The 26,056-nt window shown below is 42.3% G+C and overlaps 1 long non-coding RNA gene across 1 annotated transcript in view; it reads left to right on the top strand.

Moving 5' to 3' along the window:
* LOC137538296 (uncharacterized) overlaps positions 1 to 25,469 on the top strand; it is a 29,830-nt gene extending 4,361 nt beyond the window's left edge. Inside the window, exons 2-3 of the long non-coding RNA XR_011024741.1 lie at positions 12,223 to 12,301; positions 24,457 to 25,469. This is a non-coding gene — a long non-coding RNA (uncharacterized lncRNA). The remainder of the gene's footprint in view (positions 1 to 12,222; positions 12,302 to 24,456) is intronic.
* Positions 25,470 to 26,056: the final 587 nt, after the last annotated feature.

The following is a 26,056-nucleotide window of genomic DNA, read 5'->3' as shown; positions in this document are numbered from 1 at the left end:
CAAAAAGCAACCCTGTCTAAAATAATGTTAAGGTAAAGCAAACCTGAACTGAGAATAATATAGACCAAAGAGATAATTAAGTGTGCGTGTAGTACACATAGTATATAGAACTTTTCTGTTGTCTCATATTCCTATTTTCAATTTAAGGGGATAGATTTTAGCTCTGAAGTGTGGACAGCAGTCGTGTCAGCATAACAAAATCTGAGCGCAGATTCCATAATCAAAACATCCTTTTTAACTACTTAAGGACCGAGCTAATTGAAATCTACGCCCTGTTTTGGTGGTCACCTGGCTGGCAGGGTGTAGATTTTAATTAGCCGCCGCTGCGTGCATCCACCGTTTCCGTCACTCCCGCCGATCTCGCCGCTTAATCCCTGCCGTCTCTCACCGCAGCTCGCTCGCTCTGCCCGTCTCTATAATGGCAGAGCCCTGTGAGTGGGTCAGGAGCCGATTTCATTGTCTCCTGGCCCTGTCTTTCAATGTAAGCCACTCCCATTGGCTTACATTGAAAGACAAGGTCAAGAGTCAATGAAAGCGGCTCCTGACCGGCTCACAGGAACTCTGCTGTCATAGAGACAGCAGAGTGGGTGGCCCAGGATCCTGACGTGCGGCGGTGATGGTGGTTGCGACGGGTATGTGCGGCGATTTGTTGGTATTCCGTCGGGATTCCGCATTTCTGTACCATCGGTCTCTGGTCCTTGAATAGTACCAATGTATATTTATTGTATAGCACCAATGTATATTTATTGTAGTTCTATAATATTCCCCCCAATCCCCAAAACATACTTGTAAGTTAATTAGCTTCTCCCAAAATGAGCTTAGGTCCTCTCCTTGTGACTCCCCAATGGTGCATGTTTTAAAAGCAACATCACCTATGCACAGGTGGGGTATTTAGTGTCTCAGCTGCATGGAATCCACCTAGCTGAGACACTAATCACCCCACCTGTGTATAGGTGAGGTTGCCTGAAAAACATAAACCATTGGGGAGTCACAAGGACAGGTTTAAGAAACACAGACTTAAACTCTACTAAGCACATTATACTGTGACTATTTAAGGAGAGTGGGTGGAGCCTACAACAGACAATAAACCATGGCTAAATTGGCTATGTCAGGACAATATAGACTATGACTATAATAGAGACATTAGACTATGACTATGAGGGTTGCTCTCCAAATTCGCAAATTTGAATTTACCCGTGATCACGGGTAGTTTTTTATGAATCCAGAAGTCGAATTCAAAGATCGATACCGATCACGAATTCGAATTTGAATGTATCCAAATTTTACTCTCGAATTTGGCCGGCTCCCGCTGTCTTTCCCCACCTGCCTGCACCTGTCACCCCTGTCACCCCTCACCTAGGCTGGCACCCGGTGCACCCATGGGTGCACCAGGTGCCAGCCTAGGTGAGGGTGACAGCCTGACAGGTGAGGAGGCGGGGAGGACAGCGGGAGCCTTCTTAAAGGGGGACTCCCAGATGCCATCATGAACCCCCCTCCCAGGGAGTCGTCGCCCCCACCTCCTCCTGGGGCACCGGAGGTGGGGAAGAGCCTCTTGTCCATGGATTGGACAAGGGCTCGGGGGGAGAGGGAAAGGCTTGGCCGCCCCTCTCCCCCGGAGCCCCCCCCATACCATGGACCATGCGGGCTGGTATAGCTCAGGGTGCGAAGCCCCAGTTGGCCGGGGCTCCGCATTCTGGCTATCCCAGCCTGCATGGGGAACAAGGGGTTACAGAGGCTCGGGAGGGGGGACCCCACGCCATCTTTTTTTCAGATTTCGCATACTCAGAACATTCCCCAAAAATAAAATTTTTTAATTTTTAAAAAAAAAAATATATTGTTTCCCACTATCTTTTTAACATATCCTGCAAATTTGGTGTTGCTTGGATGTAAGGGGCCTTTGCTATTAACTGCTGTGAAATGTTTCCCATGATTTGTCATTGACCGGCATTTAAATGTATCGGTTGTTTCTTTAAACTTTTAAAATCGATTTTCTCAAACTATATAAGATCTTTTTGAAAAATTGTTTTTCCCCTTGCTCCCACTTTTCTTCTTAACATAACCTGTAAATTTGGTGATTCTGGCATTTAAGGGGGCTTTGCAATTAACCCTTAAATTCGGCGGATTTTGAATCACGAATTCGCGATCACGGACGAATTTTCCCCTGACCCGGATTCGAATGAATCCACCCGAATTGAATTCGAGTGCATTCTAACCGGCCAAATCTGAATTTGACCCGGACCCAAATTTGAATGTACTCGAAACGAATTTGGGTACATTCGAGCATCACTGATGACTATAGTAGGGACATTACACTGTAATTGTTGTAAGGAGGTTATGATAGGAACAATGCTCTATGACTATGGCTGAAGCATTACAGTCTGGCTGTAGAGTAGGGACATTAGACTATGCCTGTAGTAGGAGCATTACTCTATGACTATGGTATGGACATGACAGTATGACTATTGTAGGGAGTAGGGACATTAGATTATGCCCGTAGTAGGAAGATTACACTGTGGCTATGGTAAATGCATTACAGTATAACTTTAGTAAGGGGTAGTACCATTAGACTATGATTGTAGTAGGAGAATTACACTGTGGCTAAGATAAAATCACTACTCTATGGCTATGGTAGAAAAATTACTGTATGACTATGGGGAGAAGGGACATGAAATAAGACAAGACAAAGAAGGCACAGAACATTTATATGGCACTTTTCTCCTGGCAGATGCAAAGCGCTGCAGCCATCTAGGGTGTGCTCCAAGGGCAACCAGGATCATTAGGGAGCTTTGCCAAATGACTCCATCCTTACTGGCTTGAGTCAGGATTTAAACCCTGGTGAAAGGCTCAAATCCCACATCAAAGGCAACAGCCTCACCAGTACGCTCTCCAGCAGACTATGACTGTAGTAAGAACATTACACTGTGGCTATGATATGCTATGGTAGAAACATTACAGTATGATTATAGTAGGGATATTAGACTGACTGTAGTAAGAACATTACACTGTGGCTATGGTAGAAACATTACAGTATGATTATAGTAGGGATATTAGACTATGGCTGTAGTAGGTACATTACACTGTGGCTATGGTAGAAACATTACAGTATGATTATAGTAGGGATATTAGACTATGGCTGTAGTAGGTACATTACACTGTGGCTATGGTAGAAACATTACGGTATGATTATAGTAGGGATATTAGACTATGACTGTAGTAGGTACATTACTTTGTGAGCTCTTCTGAAGTTGAGACAGGAAATGTTCCATGCATGCAAAATAATAAAAACTGGGAATTGTGAGCCACTTGAATCAGTTAAGGGTTGCTTCAGGAGAATCTAAACACAGAGTTTTTTTTGGTATCCGACGGAGTCTTTTAACCAGTTTCTGCATTAAGAGGTAGCGATCTCCTATTCCCCAGCTACATGTGGCTGTGATATTTATTGCCTAACAAAGGGCAGCCTTAGCAGTTCCATCGCAAACTGTGCAGCAAAGGAATTCTGCATGCATAGAAAATCAGCCTGACAGCTGGAAAAAAGGGTCATCATACAAGGCACAGCTCCACCAATCTGACGGTCTCTGAGAAAACGAAATACCTATTCTTAAAGCTACAGTGTAATTCTACCAGACACACGTCTGCTGCATATTACTGGCCTTTCTTTCATCTTTCGTGTCGCTGTTCACTCTACCACACTTCTCCAGCAACGCACGAGTGCCAGGGCCGCGTCGCGGCAACATGTGCTGTTACCTAAATTAAACTGTGAGGTGATTTATAGTAAATTACACACCAATGAGCCATTTGTTATTGGGATCTGCAACTCTGGCAAACAACCGAATTGCTCAGCCAGTGTGAAATCTTCTCAAAATATAAGCGCTATGCTGCTGTCTTATTATTTAGTGTGCAGGAGGGTAGTAATACAGGAAGTCCAGGTAGGAAGAAAAATAGGGAGTGTTATTTTCCAGCACCAGGAAATGGCACATGGCACGACGGCACACAAAAAGTCATGTCTGATTATTCTGCTGCTTACTAAGCAAACAAATAGTACACTTAGAACCTTTGCTAAAATTGTAATTAAAGAAGAACTCTACCCATCATCATCTCATGGCAGAGCTTGAGTGCATGCAGACTAATTCTCACCTGCTTAAAGGCCTAGTACATGTCTTAAAGTGACACACGCAAGTAAACGTATGATATAATGCATTGTATGTGTAGTATGGATAATAATTAGAACATTAGTAGCAAAGAAAAGAGTCTCATGTTTTTATTTTCAGGTACATATCTTTTTCTTATAGCATTGCATCATTCTATCATATTTGCATTTTACACACCACACTGTATTTTAAGCTATAGAACAGAGCAGGGCTAATGACCTTTTCAACTTCTTTGCAGTAAAAATCTTATCTGATCTTATCTTTGATGTATAAGTGCTCCAGAAAACAGCAACCGAAGTGGGTCTGAGAGCTCAGAGAAGCTCTTTTGCAGAGATAACAAGTGAAGATTCTAAACTCTTCCTGTACTGGAAACAATATGAGACTGGCTTCTGTGCTACTAATGTTCTATTTCTTAGCTGAACTATACAGACAATGCATTATTTCATACGTTTATTTTCATTTTAGATTCCCTTTAAAAATCCTAATGTATGATGTCATGCTGTGTCCTATTTTAATGTCCAAAACACTTCCTCTGCAAAAATAGAAAAGAAAAAGAAAAATATCAGGTGAGACTCTTGAATTTTTGTAGATGTGTCTAAAACTTGTTGAAGGGGGTAGAACAGTGAGTCAGAGGGTTGTGCCATGTGCCAAGATTTTCAAGGGGAATACAATATAAAGAGACAGCCTCATTTCAGGGCCACCCATGCAGAACTGGTGTTGTTGTGGCAACATTTGTTATGGGTGGGGAAGTCATGGTGGCCACACTTGTGATTTGATTCCTGACAGACGGGCCTTCTGGTTTCATGGATTTCCATAAGGAAAGGGCATGTGAATGTTGGGGGTCCATTAAATGCTGGAAAAAAAACCTTGATTTGTAGTTATACCACTTTACTTAACCTCAACTTTTAGGTTCTGCCTACCCCAACTATCCCTGACACTTATGTTACAAGGAGAAGAGTTCCCATTACATGTATTTGCTAAAATACCATAACTGATCATAAGGCCCAGATTTACATCACAGGAGCCTATAGGCACAGATGTACTGGCACCCTAGAAGTCGTCCTCCATGAACATACAAGCCCCCACCAAACTACACATCAAGTGTGATGGCCGTCCCAGCTGTCACTTCTCCCTTACTTTCCTTGCCTGTCATAGGTAGCTACAGGTGCCCCTTAGTATTAGGTAGCCAGAGGTGCCCGCAAGTATTAGGAATCTAAATCTATCCTTGGTAATAGGTAGCTAGAGGTGCCCCTGACTGAAGGGAGATCTCATCAGGGGAATGCCAAGAGCTGGGTGAGTAACCTCTCATTTCCACTCTCATCAGGACTCTGCACAGGGAAGGATGGAGGGAGGCACTTGGGGAGGGGATTGAGTTGCCTTCCCATCATCAGGCGCCTTTAGACACATGCCTACAGTGCCTTATGGTAAATCTGGCCCCGCTGATCATATAAATAATAGCAAAAATTATGCCTGGCAATGCCTTGTGAATGAAAGTTATCAAATAGTAATTAGTGGAAAAGTATATAAAAGTAGTTGAGGCATGTGGCAAGCATAAAGCCTGTAGAACCGGGGTACTAGTGTTACCCTCCTCACAGTCTTTGCTGTGCGATGAGGTAAGAGATTAGACAGGAGAAGGGGCAGGGGAGGGTATTAGAGCAGGTAGGTTTGCAGCTGCCTCACTGCCTCTGTTGCTTCTACAAAGGTAGCTCCCCCAATTGTTACAAATAACTTGCGTGTCAGATGCTTCCCTTTCCTACCTGATTACATGACAGCACAGAAGGGTGGCGTAGTGGTTAGCGCTCTCGCCTTGCAGCACTGGGCCCCCGGTTTGAATACCAGCCAGGTCATTATCTGTAAGGAGTTTGTATGTTCTCCCCTTGTCTGTGTGGGTTTCCTCTGGGCACTCCGGTTTCCTCCCACATCCCAAAAACATACATATAAGTTAATGGGCTTCCCCCTAAAAATTGGCCCTAGACTATGATACATACACTACACGATACATACATAGACATATGATTATGGTAGGGACTAGATTGTAAGCCCCTCTAGGGGACAGTTAGTGACAAGACAGGATGTACTCTGCACAGCGCTGCGTATATGTCGGCGCTATATACAATAAGTAAATAAATAAATAAAACTGAAGCCTTTTATGTCCCATTATCCTTAGAAAAACAGTATTGCTAAAGTCAATAAAGGCTGGTACACACAATGTAATTTTCCCATCAGATTAGTGGGTCGAATGATAATTTCTGGCAGGTCCAATCTGCTCCTGATCGAGAAAAGGATCTATTTTGTGCAGTACTGATCTGAAAATCTATCTCTTTTTCGACTCGAAGCAAATCAGACATGCTGCAAATTATTAACTGACCCGTATTGTGTGTATTAGATTTACATCTCTGCAAGAAATAGCTAAGTTACATACAGAGTTAATTGCATTCATATGTCAACATGTATGGCACAGTGGTTAATGCGAAAGTTTGGGCAACCTTGTTATTCATCATGATTTTCCTGTATAAATCGTTGGTTGTTCTGATAAAAAATGTCATTTAAATACAGTATATCATATAGGAGACACACACAGTGATATTTGTGAAGTGAAATGGAGTGTATTGGATTTACAGAAGTGCGCAATAATTGCATAAATACAATTAGGCAGGTGCATAAATTTGGGCACTGTATTGATTCCAAAACTTTTAGAACTAATTATTGAAACTCAAATTGGCTTGGTAGGCTCAGTGACCCCTGACCTACATACACAGGTGAATCCAATTATGAGAAAGAGTGTTTAAGGGCGTCAATTGTAAGTTTCCCCTCCTCCTTTAATTTTTTCCTCTGAAGAGTAGCAACATGGGGGTCTCAAAACAACTCTCAAATGACCTGAAGAAAAATATTGTTCACCATCATGGTTCAGAGGAAGGATACAGAAAGCTGTCTCGGAGATTTCAGCTGTCTGTTTCCACAGTTAGGAACATATTGAGAAAATGGAAGACCACAGGCTCAGTTCAAGTTAAGGCTCGAAGTGTCAGACCAAGAAAAATCTTGGATAGACAGAAGTGAGGAATGGTGAGAATAGTCAGAGTCAACCCACAGACCAGCACCAAAGACCTACAACATCATCTTGCTGCAGATGGAGCCACTGTGCATCATTCAACCATTCAGTGCACTTTACAGAGATGCTGTATGCAAGAGTGATGCAGAGGAAGCCTTTTCTCTGCCCAAGCACAAACAGAGCCGCTTGAGGTATGCTAAAGCACATTTGGACAAGCCAGCTTCATTTTGGAATAAGGTGCTGTGGACTGATGAAACTAAAATTGAGTTATTTGGTCATAACAAGGGGCATTATGCATGGAGGAAAAAGAACATAGCATTCCAAGAAAAACACCGGCTACCTACAGTAAAATATGGTGGTGGTTCCATCATCCTGCGGGGCTGTGTGGCCACTGGCCAGTGCAGGGACTGGGAATCTTGTCAAAGCTGAGGGACGCATGGATTCCATTCAGTATCAACAGATTCTGGAGACCAATGTCCAGGAATCAGTGACAAAGCTGATGATGCGCTGGGGCTGGATCTTTCAACAAGACAACAACCCTAAACACTGCTCAAAAACCACTAAGGCATTTATGCAGAGGAAAAAGTACAACGTTCTGGAATGGCCATCTCAGTCCTCAGACTTGAATGTAATTGAAAATCTGTGGTGTGAGTTAAAGAGAGCTGTCTATGCTCGGAAACCATCAAACCTGAATGAACTAGAGATGTTTTGTAAAGAGGAATGGTCCAAAATACCTTCAACCAAAATCCAGACTCTCATTGGAACCTACAGGAAGTGTTTAGAGGCTGTAATTTCTGCAAAAGGAGGATCTACTAAATATTGATTTCAGTTCTTTTTTTGTGGTGCCCAAATGTATGCACCTGCCTAATTTTGTTTAAACAATTATTGCACACTTTCTGTAATCCAATAAACTTAATTTCACTTCTCAGATATCACTGTGTGTGTCTCCTACATGGCATATTTAACTGACATTTTTTATTGTAACAACCAACGATTTATACAGGAAAATCCTGTTGATTGCCAATGTTGCCCAAACTTTTGCATCCCACTGTATATGTCTTATGCGGGATAAGAAACTATGGTATAATTCCTTTTAAACCCAATGACAGTTTTTTAATAATATGAAAAGGGGGTAGAAAAACTGGGGCTTCATTGCTGTTTACTTCCCTAATGGAAAGACTTTCTCTCATGAGCCATTTCCTTTCCTTTGGACCTTAGTGGAGCTCTGAAACCTCACAATAACAAGAAGTTGACAACTGGTGGTCCAAAAGACAGGAAATGAGGGACAGTAATACAAACTTGTCAGAGCTTCTTACTTTTCCATCACATTACAAATAAAAATCATTTCTATTTTGTTGCTGCTCCTGTCTGGGAAGGAAGTGAAGTAAATTCTCCTAGATGCTTTCATTCATTGCTCTTATATATAAATGTACTAAAACATACTAAAAAGCACATAAAAAAAAAAAATAGCATCATTCTCTTTTTTAGCATTTTCTTTCTTAATGGGGCCAGCCCTTAACATGTATTTTACTGATAAGGGCCCATATGCAATTCACTTTTTCACCCAAGTTTTCTCCTAGGAGATAATTTTTCATCTTCTCTTTAAAATAACTTTCCAGCATTTTTCAGTTAAAAAAGTACCAAAAATTAAATGAAAACGTATTATGACATTTATTTTGAGTCTTTTCTTGCTTTTTGGTGGCTTAAAGGGCATGTTACTGACAAATTTAAAAATATCATCTAGGAGAAAACTCAGGAGAAAAAGTTAATTGCATATGGGCCAAGGTGTGAAAACATCTGTGGGAAAAAAAAAGTGGTAGAAAAGTTAATTAAATAAGTGCCAGGATAACAGTAAAAATCAACATTTCTAACTTCCTTACAACAGTATTCTAAACTAAAATATAGATTTGTCAAAGAGTTAAAACTTTACCCTCAGAATAACTGGAACCTTTACACTAATAGATTAATCCCAATGTGATTTGTAAAATTAATTATGAACTAAAAACCAATATCTACCTTATGAGGTTTTGGAAATTACATTGGCACGAGAGAATGAAAAGAAGAAGTATTACCTAGAGGCTGGTACCCACCACATGATTTTCCTGACGATATTTACAACGACCAGCGATTTTTTTTTTGATTTTTTTTTGAGCAACAAGAGATTGTTTCCGTGATCTTGCAACGTGGGTACAGGTGCACGATCACACAGATTACGTTTAGCGAAACACATTGATAACAACCATCACGGTGGATCGGATCTTTAAGATTCTTGATGAGCGTGCAAAGTACCGCAATCGCTTGTTTTCCCGCTCGCACCCCTCATGTGCCATCGGGGGACGTCTCGTGTGCCCGCCGGCTGGACGATTGATTGTGGAACACTTATCGCCAGGGGGAAGTCACTGGTTCCATCTCTTTCCGTCGGGTGGTGAGTATTTAGCTTTACAGTGCATTGTGGGAAGGGTGCCCACATGACAAGACTACTTGGATACCCATCTACGGCAAAGTATGCATTTACATTTTTCAACCACACCTACGGCATTAGCTTGGAATTCCAGTGCAAGCACGTGTTACAGACACATTTTGAATTACTAGTAGCTATTACATTACAGCATTTCTTTTTCTCTGCTTGCCTTCATCCTCAATATACCGAAGCTGCTGGAAATAAAATATTCGTTAATGATCTGTATATCGGTTTGCAAAATAACTTGTTAAGCATTTGTGTGCCTTAAGGAGATAATGCTGTTGCCATGGTTTCCGAGGATGCTGAGTTAGATCACGCGTTAAATATTACATTAGCGCTGATGTAAAGCATTGAGTCTGCATAAAGTGGAAACAGCAGGGGAGGGAGATCAGCAAGGTATAATACTACAATCAAGTCATGCTATTGTTTAGTGCAGTGATGTGCATATTATCTTGGTAAGGTGTCTGCTATGCGGTGGAGATCTAACAGCGGTACATAGTTTTCCCTATAATGAGAGATGTTAGATTGCTTGATGATGGAAAACATAGTAATCATATACACTTAGGATGCACCACTCTCCACTAAAATATTTTCCAATACTTGTGCTGAAAACCACCCCTACTGCTTATATGGAGCCTGATTCAATATACTTCTTCAGTTTTAAATTACTTTTTTTTTAAAAAGTACCAAAAAGTAGGTGAGAACGTACTTTCAAAATTACTCGAAGTATTTTCTTGCTTGATGTCAGCTTAAAGGGCATTCTGTCGATTAAGTGTGAAAATACCACCTAGAAGAAAACTTAGGAGAAAACATAAATTGAATAAGGGCCAAATACCTTTTCACACACAAAAACAAAAACAAACATGAAAATGTAGTTAAAGGAATACTATCGATTCACATATTTGTTTCAATTGACACAGGAATTGTTTGGGAAGTGCTGGTAAGTACTGGTGTATACATTTTAGTAGCAACTTCTTTGTTTACTGTTATCAAAATACCTTCAAACTTTACTGACACCAAAACTGACGGCGGACTGAGCCATGAGGAGAGGGGAAATTCCCCTCACACTTGATCAGTTAACTCTATGTGTAGCTCTGTGAGTGACAGAGAGAACAGCTGCAGGCCTGCAGCTTCTGTGTCCTGTGTTTCTAACTGAAGTGTCTGAAGAGAGCAGAGGAAATGTAACTAATTGTCACAGCTTTCCATACTGTTTTTGCTTTCAGAGTTTGATATGTTTGATATTTGCTTTCTGTAGTCTGATATGCAACTCTGGCTGTGCATTGAAGCAGACACCCCTTCTGCAATTGATTAGTCCCAATATAGCTAAATCCTACCCTCAATAAATTACAGCTTTTGCCTGTGATATTTAACATGAAAAGTAGGACAATGTTTACACAGCTACGTAGACATTATTTGCACACTGTCATTTTAGTACACCTGGGTATCGATAGTATTCCTTTAAAAAAAGTAATGACACAATTAAGTTCATGTGAAAAAAACGTATGTTATTAAAAGGTTGAGAAAATATCACCTGTGGCTAAGAAATGTTGGAGAAATATTTCATCATTCGGGGCCAATATGTACTAGAATGGTTGAATGCAATCCTATCAGCTCCCCGGTAGGTTTGTTAAGTCTGGTACACTGTGTTAATTCTAAGTGGCCAATCACTGACCAATTTTACCACCTCCATGTAGTATGAGGATCAACGGATATTGAATACTATGAGCAGATTGAGCAGGTAAACCCTCATACTATACAGATGTGGTATAATTGGTCAATGATTGCCCAATCAATCAGAACTGTAAGTGTGTATAAGTTTTTAGTAACTATGAGGGAGCAGCCCCTGCAATTTCTGGGGCACAGGTATATGAACAAGGGGGCCCTTCAGATACTTAGGCCTCTTCCACAAAAGGCGTCGTGTGCCTACACTTGTTATGAGTAGTGGTAGTAATGATGGTCAAACTACTATAGCAGGGGATCAAGGTGGCCAGATACATTATATGGTCCCTCACAAATGAGCTCCCAGACTGTGAAGGTGCTACAAGGGGATGGGAAAGTAGGGTGTGTTCTTCGGGTTCCCAGATCAAAGTTTTGTTGAGGTCCTCATGATTTCTATTTACAACGCTGTCTATAGTCCCTTTACCTGCTCAAGAGATCTATTGGATCAAAATTTAGTATTCCCAAAAAATGTCAACCTTTTTCTAACTCTTTCCATGTAAGTGTCTTTCCAGGTAAGTGTCTTTTAAATGTATATGAGGAACTGAGTTATTAAGGTAAAATAATAAACATCTGTTTGTGAGCTGACTATGAAGATGTTAGGAATATAAAGCATATTTTTCCCCTTGCATAATTTAAAGCAGTTCTAATTATTTGCTGCAAGAATAAAAGAGAGACGATGTTATAATTTCTAACGCCTAGCATTTTCTGTGCATTGACCCCATTGCATGAACTGGTTCTATTATTTAGTAGAAGTCATATCTACCATTCAGTTATCTGGCCATTGATGATAATTTGCCTTTTGGGGCTTTTTTTTTCTCCACTTTTCTCATATCTTCCATTACAAGAGGTGAAATGTCACATCTTACAACAGAGAGCCTGAAAATTAGAGAGAAAATGACTCTGAGACCTCTTTACGATTACAAGGTATGGTTCAATAATAAATATACCAAGGTATTAAAGTTTGAGTCTAGACCTATGAATCTTAGCAGGTCAGGTCAATAAGTCATCTATCTCAATTCTTAGAACCAACCCCCTACCATATCACCATTCTTGCAATCCAGACTTTGTCACAGCAGCTGCGATGTCTCAATTTGGGTTTCATATATTTTTATGTTTTTGTGGCCACAAAAGTTGTGGTCTAGATCATCCTCTTGTCCTTTCTATCATATCATATTCCCATGACCCTCAAGGTCAGTTTGGACTTGATGAATTTGCCATGAAATGCAAATTAACCTCTTTTTGGCCTGTAAGCATGATAGCTAACCTCCCATAACGTGTTGGGAGCACATCCGAGCAGATACCTATCAATCTCACTATCCAAGCTGTTTATTTTAGAGTAGATTCACACCATGGCTGACCTTCTCCAAGACTGATGGAAAGAAAATAACCAGACCACTTAAATGTTTTCGAGAGCCTAAAATAACAGAGGCCGAGACACATTCACTGCTGTTTTATTTTCATAATACGCCTGTGGCTTTGACATCTCATTTTTCAACATTTGGGTTAAAAACACACCTAGGCTGAGATTGTCCTTATTTCATTTCTTTTAAAGACGTGGTCACTGAATCCTTAAAATATTGTAATACTACTATACGTCTGTATGCAGAAGGTAAAACATATCCAAGAATTTGAATACATTGCAGTATTATTATTATTGATTTATAAATCACCAACATATTCCATGGTGCTGTACAAAGTGAAAAGCATGGGGTACAACACAATACAGATAATTGTGTTCACCAATATACAAAATTGGTACAAAATATAGAATTGACCATTACAGTGACAAAAGTAACATGATTAATAATATTCCAGATTCCACGATAAAGCCCTGGCCTTGTAAGCTTACAATCTAAAGAAAAAGTGTGTGTGTGTGTGTGGGGGGGGAAGAGATGGGTTAGTATACAATATTCATACAGGCAGTGTGTTTTTAGATTATAGAGTAAGGAGTAGAGTACATCTTGGCCAGAGGTTAAAGGGAGAATGGCTTAAGTTAGAGCTTATGTGAGTTTTGAGGGAGCAGTAAGTAATTTTGAGGGAGCAGTATAAGTAACTAGTAAAAATTCCCGCCCATTAACCACTTGAGGACCTAGCCTTTACCCCCCCTTAAGGACCAGCGCTGAATTTTCAGATCTGTGCTGGGTGGGCTCTACAGCCCCCAGCACAGATCAGCTGGCATGCAGAGCGATCAGATCGCCCCCCTTTTTTCCCCCCTAGGGGGATGATGTGCTGGGGGGTCTGATCGCTTCGGCATGCTGTGGGTGGCGGGGGGGGGGGCACCTCAAAGCCCCCCTCCGCGGCGACATTCTCCCCTTCCCTCTTCTCCCTCCCTGCCCGAGAGATCGGAGGCTGCACAGGAACGGATCTGTCCTGTGCAGCCTCTAATAGGCTCCCCGCTGTCATGTGACAGCGATCCCCGGCCGCTGATTGGCCGGGGATCGCTGATCTACTACAACGCTGCTACTGTAGCAGCATTGTAAAAATTTAAACAAAGCGGATTATTTCCGCTTGTGTTTACATTTAGCCTGCGAGCCGCGATCGGCGGCCCGCAGGCTATTCACTGAGCCCCCCACCGTGAATTGACAGGAAGCAGACGCTCGCGCGAGCGGCTGCTTCCTGATTAATTATCCTGCAGCCGGAGATGCAGTACTGCGTCGCTGGTCCTGCAGCTGCAACTTTGCCGACGCGCGTTATGAGTGCGCGGTCGGCAAGTGGTTAAAGCTAATGGGAACCCATTTAAATAAAAAAAAATGTCAGATACTCACCTAAGGAGAGGGAAGGCTCGGTCCTAATGAGCCTTCCCTCTCCTCTCCCGGTGCCCCCCGTGCGGCGCTGGCTCCCCCGTTCAATTCCCCCACCGAGGGTGTCAGGAACCGGCCCACGGCACGCCTGCGTATACGGTTCCCGACTGCGGGTTTGACCAGATTAAGCGGGGAACAGCCTTATTTAAGCTACAAACAAGGCTGGAACCCCTCAAACACTTCCCACTGCCACCACTAGCGTTGCTAGACACGTCCCCTCAGCTGTCGAGGGCTAAACACGCAATCTGCATTTTCGTATTTGGGTCAGCTTTGCGCTTAGGCCGAATACGAGAACGCCACGCACCCACACACACAGTACGGTTGTACAGTAACACAGCACAATCAGACACTGACTTGTAATGCAAGTTACACTGTCGTGCAGCAAAACCACTAACAGTCGTTCCGAACCATACTGTTAGCTACTCGCACTGGTGTTTCGTACGTTGGGTCAGCTGCGCGCTTTAGGCCAACGTATGACAAACGCCCCCCACACACAATGCAATTACAACTTCATATGGTAGTGTTGCTCAAGCATACAAATTAGGCATGGACTTATACACAGCTACACTGCAGTCTCCTCTAGGCTATGAGTGTTAGTTTAGTACGGCAGAAGTCAAGTTTATTAAATAATAATTTAATATTCCAGAAAAACAATGAACAATGCAGAACAGTATATATACAAAAGATTACAAAAAACAAAGTAAAACAGTTACAAAATTAAGAGTTACAAAGATACACACCAAGCAGTTTGTGTAAGGCTTGGTGGTGTATTCTCCACAGTCAGCATGCAACGCATGAGCTGACGTGGAGGAGGTACACACACTAGCACAAGGAAACAGGCTATCCCTAGTATAGTGGAGGGGAGGACTGACTCCAAAAGGAGATTGTGGCGCACAGAGCCGGTGCAGATCCGACAGCCACAAACAATGCTTTCGCTATAACGTCTCAGCGCAAAGTAGCGCTGAGCGCATAAACCAGAACTGAGGAGATCAGGACAGGTAGACATAATGAACGCTTGCTAGCTAGCCGCTACTTAGTGACAGCAAGCGTCCACAACAAGACAGACTGGAATGAGGCAGCCAAAGCGTAGCGGCGATGGCGTGCCTCACAAAGACAGGACAGGATAGTCAGGAATTAGCAGGATCAAGATAGATGAACGTAACACAGATAAATATACAAATAGTATGATTTCCTAGTGTATTATAATTACAGCTATCAATGAAACTATTTGTAACGTCTGACTAACATATGTATATATCGGCAATGAACCGATATATGACATAAGCAGGAACGCTGACTAGGACTGGAGTAATACAGGGAACAGGATTTAGAAGGATTCGCTATCTCTTCGCAGAGATGAACGCAATCCACAAACGGTAACAGAACAGGATTCAGAAGGATTCGTTATCTCTTCGCAGAGATGAACGCAATCCACAAACAGTAACAGAACAGGATTCAGAAGGATTCGTTATCTCTTCGCAGAGATGAACGCAATCCACAAACGGTAACAGGACAGGATTCAGAAGGATTCGTTATCTCCTCACAGAGATGAACGCAATCCACGAACAGGACCAGGAGCAGGATACTAGCTCAGCACGGGTGCTCACGATACGCGCAAACTACCAAAACGTGCTGGAAAGCTGACTAACTGCACACAGGATATAAACAGTTCGTGTACGTATACATCAGCGACACTGATGTATCAACGTAACACGAATACAAGGAAAATAATAAACGTGCTGGTATGCATATATATGGGCAATAAACCAATATATGATGCAAAACCAGCAAAGTATCTTTTAGAACAAGAACCACGATCGGGGGCTGAAGCGACAGCAAGACTAGCTTAAACTGAAGCTATGAAAACCTGAGGAGTCCTGCAGGAAGCAGATCTTTATACTGAGGTCATCCAATGGGAGAAGACATGCAGATTCCCACACAGGTGAATGATAATCAGTCACAAGCTGACAGCAGGGAAAGGCAGACAAAGCTATGCAGCTTGCATGGAAAGAGATCAGAACTGCCTGAGCTGCAGCACTACTACTTCCAGCAACACCTGCTGCAGCAGCGATCATTACAGTACCCCCGCCCTTAAAAGCGGATTCCAGACGCTTTTCAAAACTGAAATTCCCAACAAAACAGTCTGACTGATAATTCATGATGACCGGGACAGCCCGGCAAGACCGAATTCCAGAATCAGTCCCCACAAGACTGGACCCATCAGAACCAGAACCTACAGAACCATGCCCATCAATACTACAAGCCCCAGTGTGACACCCATCAGAACCATGATTTCCAGAAGAAAGCCCTCCGAAACTCCCTGAGCGATACCCACCGCCTTCCAGGAACCGTTCAAAAACGCCAAAGCCTTTGCAATGCCCACCGGGACTATCTTTACCAACACAAAACCCACTGTTGAACCAGTCCAAGGCACCAGGACAAGTTTTCTCAGAGACCTCCCAGAACACCTTGAAGCTCCAAAGAGATCCCCATAGGTCAGAACGCCCCTTAGGCTCACATGGAGAACTATCAAGAACCCCTATGGAACCTAGGGCAATTCCCGAGTCAGGGCCACAAGGACAAACATCAAGATCAGGGCTTTCAGGGACCAGAACCATCTCTGGGCATGCAGGCAGACTGGCAACATCAGAACATGTTCCCACTAAGGAAGCATCAGAGCACGCTAACACCTTAGACACACTTGGGCATTCTGGCACACAAAGAACATCTGGGCACACTGGCACAAGAGAAACCTCTGGGCATGTCAAGGAACTGTGAGCCTCAGGGTCAGCCAAGACAGGACCAAAACCAGGACTGGCCAAAAAAAATCATCATGACTAGACTTCGCAACTACTGGACTTTTACACGAGAATGCAGGATCAGACTTAGATGTCGCTGATTCCAGCAAAGTCAGTAACAAATCAGATTCAGGGGCACTAACAAGACAGGACAAATCTTCTGATGTATGCACTGAACCAGATAGGGACTCCACAACTACCTCTAGACTGGACAGAGACTCATCTAATACACTGGATTGGAGCTCATGAGGCGCTGCAGAACAAGTCAGTATTGCAGCAGCCCCCACTGGACTAGGCAAAACTGAGGAATTCCCTGGACAGGAAGGGGACTCTGGAACCTCTGCCACAGCGGCCAGAGAACCAGAATCTTTCAGGATATAGGGCTGGGTTTCAGGAACACTCATCAGACCGGACTGAAATTCTGAGATTTCTATTATTTTGACCAGAGAATCAGAATTATCCATGTTACAGGGCAAGACTTCTGAAACATTCAGAGGACAGGGCTGGAGTTCCTCGGCTGTTACAACACTGGAGAGGGACTCAACAACATTGGTTAAATCAGACTGTGTACAGGGCAAGGTATCTAACACACTTGCTGACGAGGACAATATTTCAATGGCTTCTGCTTTGCTGGGCAGAAATTCATCAAGTTTTATTAGAGCAGACTGTAATTCCAAAACAGCTGCTAGACAAGTGAATATTACTGCAACACCAACTGAGGTAAGCAGTGCCTCTGACTCCTCTGCTAGAGGGTTTGAAGTATCCAAAGTACTGGGTGAAGCATAAGACTCTGCGACCACAGCTTCACTGGACAGGATCACTGAACAGTCCATATTGCAGGGCAAAACCATGGAAGCACCTGCTGGACAGCATAATGATTCTGTGACCTGAGTTTCATTGGAGAGATCTACTGCACAATTCATGGTACAGGGCAAATTTACTGGAACATTTTCTGAACCAGGTAATAATTCTGCGATTTCAGGTTCACATAGCAGATGCTCTGAGCTATTCACGAAACTAGAGCGAGGTGTAGAAACAGGAAGATCAAGACACAATGTTTGCGCATCTGAATCACCATTCATTTGTAAAATTGGAAAATTCAGATGCTGGGGTTCTGAGGTTTCTAGACAGGATTGCTGGGACTCGGAAACTGATGTAGTGCATCTATTGGCATCAGCTGGATCAGACAGGAGTTGAACTTTATTAACACAGGTAATTTCTGCAGAAGTGTTTGCAGAGGCAGGCAAGATTTTTCTGGTGTCTGTTTCACTGAACAAAGAGTCATGAGTACTGGCTAGGCTGGACTCGGAAGTCAGCAGGACCTCTGGATTCTCTGCTGAGAAATTTGCGCAGGGCAAGGTTAAGAATGTATCAGTGGCTTCTGTTTTACTGGTAAGTAACACTGAGTTATCCATGGTACAGGGTGGAATTGCAGGAACTTCAATTTCACACAAAAAGAGCTCCGAATCACCTGCTGAATCAGCCAAAGGTGCTGAAGCAGGCGGGTCAGAACGCCAAATTTGCGAATTCGGAGTCACATAAAAATCATCCAAAATCAGTTCCCACACATCAATCAATGGAGCCACAAAGTCATACCCACACACACCAGTTTTTATTAGGTTATAGGCAGACTTAATGCATGAATTCAATACTAATTCACTTTTTGCACTGTAAAATTGACAAAATGAACTTGAATCATTCTTCCATTCATTGACCAGAGCTTCCATCTCTCCTTTCTCAAATGGAGGATTCCAAGCATACTTAACAGGCAGATCATGGTTTGCAGATATGATTGTAGCAGGGACATATATTGGGTTAATTAGCAGGTGATTGGCAGATTCCTTATTCCTAAGAATCTCCAATACCTGTAGCAAGTGCTGAACTGTAGTGTATGCAAACTTTCCTTGCTTCACAAATAAGTTGATTTGTTCAATACTCTGTAATATCTCCTCATAATCATACTTAGATAATTCTTTTAAACAAAAATCTTTATTTTCCCTAGCCAGGGAGGAAAGTTCATTAGTAGTTTCATAAGTCCATTTAACTCCCCTGAAAGACAATTGCATTTCATTATCTGTTAATGGCAGAATCTCATTATAGGTCTCAGTCGCTAAGGATAACGACTCTGCAGATCGGACACGTTTCTTAGAACGTTTGCGTTTTGCCTTAGACCCTGCTGTTTTTGGTGATTTATTCAAGGCTGCAGGAAAATTATCAGTAACACTTTCTGCTTGCTGAACATTTTTGCAAGCAATTGAAGGAGAAGCTGATTGGCCTGCTGCCAGGAGTTCATTAAGAGGAAAAGGCAATGGATCTATGCGCAACCAGTTATGGATCACAAATGCTAGAAATTCCAGCGGTCTCTCTTTCAAATTGGAATGATTGAGAACATCAAATGCCCACTGGAATAATTCCCCTTTAAACAAAATATAACTTAGTTGGAGTGCCCAGGTTGAAACAGGAGTCGCTTGGAGATCGGGATTGGCCAGGAACCTGGCACATTCAGAGAAAAACTCATTTTCTGTTTCGGAGTTAAGTTCTTCAAATTTCTTAAAGGAACAGGAACCATAATTAACAGTGTCATACTTTCTGGGAATCCCCCCCCACAATGGGGATTGGTAATGGGGTTTTCATAATGTAAGGCTTGGTGGTGTATTCTCCACAGTCAGCATGCAACGCATGAGCTGACGTGGAGGAGGTACACACACTAGCACAAGGAAACAGGCTATCCCTAGTATAGTGGAGGGGAGGACTGACTCCAAAAGGAGATTGTGGCGCACAGAGCCGGTGCAGATCCGACAGCCACAAACAATGCTTTCGCTATAACGTCTCAGCGCAAAGTAGCGCTGATCGCATAAACCAGAACTGAGGAGATCAGGACAGGTAGACAGAATGAACACAACAAGACAGATTGGAATGAGGCAGCCAAAGTGTAGCGGCGATGGCGTGCCTCACAAAGACAGGACAGGATAGTCAGGAATTAGCAGGATCAAGATAGATGAACGTAACACAGATAAATATACAAATAGTATGATTTCCTAGTGTATTATAATTACAGCTATCAATGAAACTATTTGTAACGTCTGACTAACATATGTATATATCGGCAATGAACCGATATATGACATAAGCAGGAACGCTGACTAGGACTGGAGTAATACAGGGAACAGGACTCAGAAGGATTCGCTATCTCTTCGCAGAGATGAACGCAATCCACAAACGGTAACAGAACAGGATTCAGAAGGATTCGTTATCTCTTCGCAGAGATGAACGCAATCCACAAACAGTAACAGAACAGGATTCAGAAGGATTCGTTATCTCTTCGCAGAGATGAACGCAATCCACAAACGGTAACAGGACAGGATTCAGAAGGATTCGTTATCTCCTCACAGAGATGAACGCAATCCACGAACAGGACCAGGAGCAGGATACTAGCTCAGCACGGGTGCTCACGATACGCGCAAACTACCAAAACGTGCTGGAAAGCTGACTAACTGCACACAGGATATAAACAGTTCGTGTACGTATACATCAGCGACACTGATGTATCAACGTAACACGAATACAAGGAAAATTATAAACGTGCTGGTATGCATATATATGGGCAATGAACCAATATATGATGCAAAACCAGCAAAGTATCTTTTAGAACAAGAACCATGATCGGGGGCTGAAGCGACAGCAAGACTAGCTTAAACTGAAGCTATGAAAACCCGAGGAGTCCTGCAGGAAGCACATCTTTATACTGAGGTCATCCAATGGGAGCAGACATGCAGATTCCCACACAGGTGAATGATAATCAGTCACAAGCTGACAGCAGGGAAAAGCAGACAAAGCTATGCAGCTTGCATGGAAAGAGATCAGAACTGCCTGAGCTGCAGCACTACTACTTCCAGCAACACCTGCTGCAACAGCGATCATTACAGTTTGCTTACCAAAATACAGGAATCCAGATAGAAGAATCTTGGACTTTTGTGGACGGACACAGTTCTGGCTTTGACCAGGAGCCCCTTAGCTTGGGCCGGGACACCAGCTGCCGCTACCGTCAGAAGAGAACTGATTTGAGGTAGCTGTCCCCTGGTTTTTATAATGAAATATTTGCCTCGAGGCTGTAAGCCTGTGTGGACGGGGGGAAGCTAGATTTAATTACATCCTCAGTCATAATTGGATTTCCAGAGATCCAACATCCACTATGGTACACACACCCAACAAAAGACTTCCTTAGCCCAATTTCCCCAGGTTACAATGTCTATACATCAAGAGATTGTTAAGTGAGGCTTTTCAACTCCACCAATAATTCAGTTTCCACAGGTCTAGTCCATACATAACACGCGTCATATCCTTTCCTGTGATATGCCACTTCAAACCTTTCCTTGTCTCAGTTTTCAGATCATCAAAAAGGTCTCCCCCCCCCCCCCCCCCCTCCAGGTGACAATTGATTAAGGCTTCCTCCACCTTCCAGCAGGCTTGCCAGATGTAAATTCTAGAGTTTTTTGTTAGCCGTTGAAGTTCCCTGACTCTGTCTGGATTTGTATAATGGGACAATAGGGCTTCTAATTAGCTCCCTGCTCTCAGAGGAACTGAGGGTAATTGTATTCCACACTGTCACACAGACAAGTACAGCTTCTCCAAAGCCAGATGATGACCAATACATATGCATCTGAAGTACATAGCAGACAGGAAAATGAAAATATTATCCTTACATCATAAGCACCCCAGTATATTCCTGACAGAGGGGACTTCGGAAGTCTTTGGGAGCCGAGTCCTCCTGAAGACAGGCGGCTCCACACTGCATATGCGCAAGTGCGTCATAGAGAGCGCTCGCGCGTGCGCAGTGTAGAGCGGCCCGTCTTCGGGAGGTTCAGCCCATCTCTACTTGGGATGCCACTTGATGCTGAGATATGTCAGACTCTCTGTCAGTGTCCTACTCTGGTTTCTGTCAGTAGCCTCACTTGTCACATCACAGTGAAATCCATACACACCATCTCAGTGTAAACAGAAAGCAGGCATCAACACCAATTCATTATTGTAGTTTTATTCATTTACTTATTTTTCCTGCAAGGTGTATTTTAAGTATTAGAACCAGCGAGCAAAGTGAAGAGACCAGGCAGAGAACTTCTTGCCGGCGATGATTATATTTGCAATTAGCAAAGCAGTACAAACTTGCATTGCTCTCTGCATTGAAAGTAAACATTTTTACAAATGATTAGAAATGTTCCTTTATGTACCTAAGTGTAAATACTTCCCAAAATGTAAAGAAGTGGCACTGGCAAGGAATAGATTGACTTGTGTCACAAATGCACAGAAATAATAACCAGAACATTGTCAAATTATTATCAACAATATAAATCTGCTTTATTAGATATAGAAGCATGAGTAATACAAAACTAAAGTGAATTAAAAGCGCATGTGATGGCCACCCCACCATACATTCAGCACACTCACAACACACACAGGTGAACCACCACAGTTACCACTAGCGATATAAACAATGTCCACTCAATTGAAAAATCGGGGAAAAGATTGTATCGATTGATAATCAATGTCTATAAGGACCCTTAACTGTGGTTATTCCCACAAGTAGATCTGTTAGATCCACTTCTGTTTTAGATTAGTGCGTTTAAGTCCACTTCAAAGTATCTATGGGCCTTTAGAAGGTACGAGCAAGAACGCCTCTGACATTCTTGCAAGAATTTCCTCACATTTCGAGTAGTAGTGCAAATTTTCACCAAAACTCTTTCGTAAATTGCAGGGATGGGCTTTCTAGTAGTTTACTACCCGAATTCGGAATTCAAATGAAGTCTAATGACTTCACGTGTGACCACAGGCAACGGGAGTTAACTTACCCAAAAGTCTTCGGATACATCTGTGTTCCTGTTCCATTACTCATCATAGGTGTAATGAAAGGTGAAATTCCTTCCGGCATGAAAGAGGAAGCTCAGTAGTGAGTCATGGAATGCGGCTTTCATTACGCCTATGACGCATAATGAAGTACACACGTCAACGAAGACTTCTAGGTAAGTTAACCCCAGTTGCCTGTGGTCACATGTGAAGTAACTATACCTAATTTGAATTCTGAATTTGAGTCCTTCTGAAAAAATCAACAAAATGATGTGGGCTCCTCCCTTTATCACCCATGGAGGCCCATTGTCACCCATGGAGGCTGGTAGCCAGAACTCAGAGTCCGGAGGTCTGCGCCTTGAGCAATACCAGCCAACATGTGCCCTGATATGGGGGGTAGAAATTGGTGGCAAAGCCCTCTTCCCCTGAGCCCTTGTCCAATCCATGGACAAGGGGCTCTGCCCCAACTGTGGGGCCCAGGAGAGGGGCTCATCATGGAATCTCAAAAACTATAAGATCCTCTTTTTCCCCTTGTTCTCACTATTCTCTGTAACATAAACAAATTGATGACTATAGCATATATGGAGGCTTTGCTATTCACCACTAAAGTTGTCAGTATTATTTAATGCATTTTTGTTGAGTTTGTGGAAATGTGAACGGTGAATTTTACTTGTCAAAACTGCATAAGGTTCGGAAAGCGAGAATGGGTCAATTCACCACAAATTCCAGCGAGGAGAACGTAAGTTACACATTTTTTTGCTTAGCTGCTCCCAAGGTTTTAAATTTAGGTTAGGTCACTTGCCCGGAGGTCTGCCTCACCGTGGCGCAAGTGTCTAGTATAATATACTTTGCATGCAAACCATATTGGAAGCTAAAGTTCCTCCTAGTTTAATAAATGTTAGCACTTGTCTTGGATGCAGGGCATGCATTTTTCAGTCTGGCGGAGGCGGTGTATGCCTGTGCGATTAACCATTCAATTGCAGCATGTGTTTAGGGATGCGCAGCCTTTCCCCCCACCTTTCCTTCACCACAATTTCCAGTTCGTAAAATTCCCCTGCTCATCTCCAGTCTTTAGAGACTTGTTTATTTAGCATTTCATAAGTATCTAACAATAAAAACAAACTAAATAAAGCAAGCAAGTAAAGAAATATGCTTGAAAAAACAAAAAAACAAAACCAAACAAACATACATTCACATGAAACTACATTCATTCTACATACATTCTGAAGCTCCTGTTCCTTTATACATCGGCTGTCTCAGCAATGTAACAATCTCTGCATTTTCACGGTTTTGTACTAGATAAAGAAATGAATCCCATCTGAGATGGGTTTTCCCTTTCACGCAGTACATGCCTCTCTTATTAGTGACAGTCCGAGAGATGTATACATTATCCTTGCTATCTTAGCAAGAAATTTCTATAATGAAACTTACATATCCCATATCCGAGAGGAGAACCTCATTGCGCACACTGCTTTGCCTCCTAATATATGAGCTTTGTTGGACCGCCAAGCTTTGACTTCATTAGCTGTGTCACAGTGATCTTATTTCCGTATATAGAATATACAATAATGCATTGTATATTATTTTCACACATGATCGGACCTTGAATTACATGCCATTCCCTCTTGTTTATTTCCAGCTAATAGTGTTGTGTTTGAACAGCACGTCCTCAACACTTCCATTCCTCGGTGTGATATGAATGACAAAGGTCTCACAGATACAAACAAAGAATAGAAAAAGAAGTTGTTAGACTGTTTTTAATCAAAGGCATGATGAGTTGTGTGAACAATGGAATGCCGTGGATTCGTCGGAAGCCAATCATCCGCAAGGTTCTTTTTACTCATCGTTCTTCACTACAAAATGTTACTTTAAAAAATTCCGATTTGCATACTGATACGTTATTCCACAGCAGTCTCTAGTGTGTTGATTTGTCTTCAAAGAGAATTTTGAAGTTGTGTTCCTGAACTGTTCTCGTTGAAAAAACATGTTTGCGGCGCGGAAACAAGGTCTTTCTTTGAGATAATAATGAATTTCTTAATGCCAGTGTTTATGACTTTCCGCCGTTTTAATGAGACATCATTCAACAGGACTTGTTAATAAAGCGATAAAGTGAGAAAAAGATGATTAAAGAGGAAACAATGGTCCTGTTAGGAAGCTGATACATGTCTCCGTGATTTGACAGAGATGTGACAACTCATCAAACGCATCCATAGAAACTTGTATTTTGAATACTTATGAAAACATAAAGTTATTGTGGGAATTCCAGGCATCACGTGAAACAATCAAGAAAACTACAGCGCTGTTATCTTTTTTTTTATTTAGAGTTAAAAAGAAACATTGATATTTCCTCCTAACTTAAAGTGCACCTTTCGTCAGCATGAAATATTACGCAATTTTTTAATGAGGATTACTTATGATGGCTGGCAAATTGTATTTCATGTAAGTGTCACTAGAGTCTTATTTCAACTGGGATCAATCATGTAGACTCACCCCTTTGAAGAAAATGGTCCCCGCCTTTCCTGTTTTTCCATCACTAGAGATACAGAAGGGCAGAGGCCCTTTTCCCCAAGGGGTGGGGCTAAACATTCTAATTGGAGGATTAAGTAGTTTTCTATGGAGACCAAATGTATGCTTTAAAGTGAACCTGAATTAAAAAACAAACAAACAAACAAAAGAAGTTAGATTCTTACCTCATGAATAAGAAGCCTGTGGATAGTCCAGACCCTCCTCCAGCCTTTATATTCCTCTCAGTTTAGGTTCCCTTTCAATTATCTTCCCCATAATGTTGGGGACGTTGCATAAAATATCCATTTCCCCCCATTGCACACCATTTTTTTTTAAATAAATAGCAACATATTCCTCCATCATTTGGTAGGACTTCCATGCCATTTTTATGATTTTTGCAACAGCAGTTGCTCTTAAGAAACAGAATTTTTTCTTATTTGTTGTATTCATCTCAACAGTGTTTTTATTTGGTGCCTAAAAAATCCTGCACACTGCTTTGGAAATCCAGTATAGATCCTACATGGCATCCACAGGCCTCATGGCTTGTGTATTCTGAAGGCCAGGTCATTGCAGCAGCCTGGGTTTCTATGGGGAGCCTGATGTAGGCAGGGACCCGCCAATCATTACTAGGACCTCTGTCCCTCTTGATCAGCACCCACGCTTCTTTTCAGGCAAAGAGGAATTGGGTGCCATTGCAATGTACAGTGGTTGTTAAGCAATAGTACTACTACTGC

This window comes from Hyperolius riggenbachi, chromosome 11, assembly GCF_040937935.1.
Source record: "Hyperolius riggenbachi isolate aHypRig1 chromosome 11, aHypRig1.pri, whole genome shotgun sequence".
NCBI classification, from domain to species: domain Eukaryota; kingdom Metazoa; phylum Chordata; class Amphibia; order Anura; family Hyperoliidae; genus Hyperolius; species Hyperolius riggenbachi.
Note: the sequence above shows the minus strand (reverse complement) of the source record. Positions and strands in the feature narration are given on the sequence as shown.